The sequence below is a fragment of the Lygodium microphyllum genome, chromosome 5 (genome assembly GCF_053477565.2).
Source record: "Lygodium microphyllum isolate KBCC chromosome 5, Lygodium_microphyllum_v1.1.10, whole genome shotgun sequence".
NCBI classification, from domain to species: Eukaryota; Viridiplantae; Streptophyta; class Polypodiopsida; order Schizaeales; family Lygodiaceae; genus Lygodium; species Lygodium microphyllum.
Window position 1 is genome coordinate 99,668,727 of NC_141139.1, and position 2,825 is coordinate 99,671,551.

Below are 2,825 nucleotides of genomic sequence, written 5' to 3' on the forward strand. Positions count from 1 at the left end.
CCTATGTGTCAAAGTTGTGTAGCTTCACTAGAAAAGGAAATTATTGGAAAATATAGTGTGGAGGCTCTTCAATGCTCATATGACTCTCTCTCTCTCTCTCTCTCTCTCTCTCTCTCTCTCTCTCTCTCTTAGTGGCAAGTACCTCCGTGGTAAGCACATATGTAAATATAGCATGCAATGGTGTCACGCCATTTTGTAGATCGAGATGTATTTGTTATGGGTTACCCGGTTCAAGCTAAGGCTAGTTACACACCAAATGACAGATGCCCACTTTGTGAGCTTTAACCAATCAAAACACTTATTTAGAGGTTGGGCATTCACAGTCCTTTACACACTGGAGAGGAGATGAATTGTTGTCTACCTGCTAAATAGGTGAACTCCCCGCCCACTTTTGGACGAGTCTCCCCTGCTCACTTTGTAAAGTGGCAGACAAGGATGCACTTTTTGCATTTACAACCAATCAAAAAATTCACGAGTTCATTATTTTTTATTTTTTTTACAAATTGTGTCCATTTGGTGTGTAAAGGCATGATGCCCATATCCGTGCCTGGTTTCAAAAAGTGCATGTCCACACTCTAGGCAAGGGTTGACCGTCCATCGCTTGGTGTGTAACCAGCCTAAAGATTTAAGAGCCTTTGATACACGTGGATGATCGACCATATGGAGTCTCTACAACCAAGGCTCTGCTCCTCACCCTATCTATGCACTTGCAGTCATACCCCTCACCTCCTTCGCTTCATGTTTGTCTGCCTCCTAACTCTCTCCTCGCAAGAAAAGATACTACAAAGCCTATCATCTGCGTGCACCGACTCAACCATCCACTCCATTGGTAGTCTCATACTGCAACTCTCTCTCTCTCTCTCTCTCTCTCTCTCTCTCTCTCTCTCTCTCTCTCTTAGTGGCAAGTACCTCCGTGGTAAGCACATATGTAAATATAGCATGCAATGGTGTCACGCCATTTTGTAGATCGAGATGTATTTGTTATGGGTTACCCGGTTCAAGCTAAGGCTAGTTACACACCAAATGACAGATGCCCACTTTGTGAGCTTTAACCAATCAAAACACTTATTTAGAGGTTGGGCATTCACAGTCCTTTACACACTGGAGAGGAGATGAATTGTTGTCTACCTGCTAAATAGGTGAACTCCCCGCCCACTTTTGGACGAGTCTCCCCTGCTCACTTTGTAAAGTGGCAGACAAGGATGCACTTTTTGCATTTACAACCAATCAAAAAATTTACGAGTTCATTATTTTTTATTTTTTTACAAATTGTGTCCATTTGGTGTGTAAAGGCATGATGCCCATATCCGTGCCTGGTTTCAAAAAGTGCATGTCCACACTCTAGGCAAGGGTTGACCGTCCATCGCTTGGTGTGTAACCAGCCTAAAGATTTAAGAGGCTTTGATACACGTGGATGATCGACCATATGGAGTCTCTACAACCAAGGCTCTGCTCCTCACCCTATCTATGCACTTGCAATCATACCCCTCACCTCCTTCGCTTCATGTTTGTCTGCCTCCTAACTCTCTCCTCGCAAGAAAAGATACTACAAAGCCTATCATCTGCGTGCACCGACTCAACCATCCACTCCATTGGTAGTCTCATACTGCAACTCATCTCTCTCTCTCTCTCTCTCTCTCTCTCTCTCTCTCTCTCGTTAATTTAACCTCCAGTTTGACAGAGTTGAGGGGAAAGATTTGAGGCAGTTTTAAAGGCTCAAGGGCAAAGACAAAGGAAGCATATTTGAAAGGATGATGCTGAAAGGCTCAAGTCAACCATGTAGAAAAGTTCTCCATGAAGTTTGCAAATACGCTCTCCTTGACAGGTTAATGACTATCTATGAGGTGTGGTATAGAAATTGCATTAGAGAATGCTTCTCCACCAACTCCCCTTCTTCGACTTCACTCTCTTCCCTTAATCATTCCCCTCAACTCCCTCCTTCGGGCCTTTTGGTAGCACAACATTAATGGCTTGGCACACCTACGCAATGACTATGGACATGGCTAAGATAGTTGGGCATGTTCCCCTCCCCTCTAAGAGGGCACCTGTCTTCACCACGAAGTGTCGGCCATGCAAGTGCAAACCATTCTCTACAGAAAACATTTGTGTGAATGCACCTACTATGCAGTGTTTTTCTGGTGATGGCATCGGTGATATGCAGTGTTTTTGCTGGTGATGGCACTAGTGAAGATAACTGGGGCACCTAGACCCTCGGCCTGTGGCGTCAGCAGCAGCTTCATCCTCCCATGATTAAGGTCACAACCTACACGATGCCAGATACGCTGAGCGTGATACCCGACATCATAATGTTGACAACATGGTTTTCTCTATCATGATGGCATGATCATGTGATCCTCGAGTGGGCATTGTGGTGGAGGCTTGAGTCCAATGTCGCATTGGTGTCCAATGTTTTGAACAAGTGCTTAGTAGTCACGGTTTTCAACGGCCAATGTGCAATGATACTTACGGATGCAACTACCAAGTCAAAGCATAGAAAGCCCCTGGTCTCAGAATTCTCCACAGACGAGCACGTCCAGTCGGGACTAGCTACTTCCATGAAGCAAAATTTAACACATAATTTGATATCCTTCCGTGTGTCGTCATTGTTCATGCTGCTCGAACTGTTAATAGTCTCAATGGAAAGTGCAGCTATAATGCTTGGCGTGAGCAGGGAACCAGCAGCTGCATATCGTCAAGGCCAAGTGAGTGAAGCTGCCCCAGGAATTTGCAAATTCTTATCAAACCGATGCATATATTTTACAGCATTTCGATTGCCTATGCTCCCTGTTAACCCAAACTGAAGCAGAACCAGATCACTAAGTATA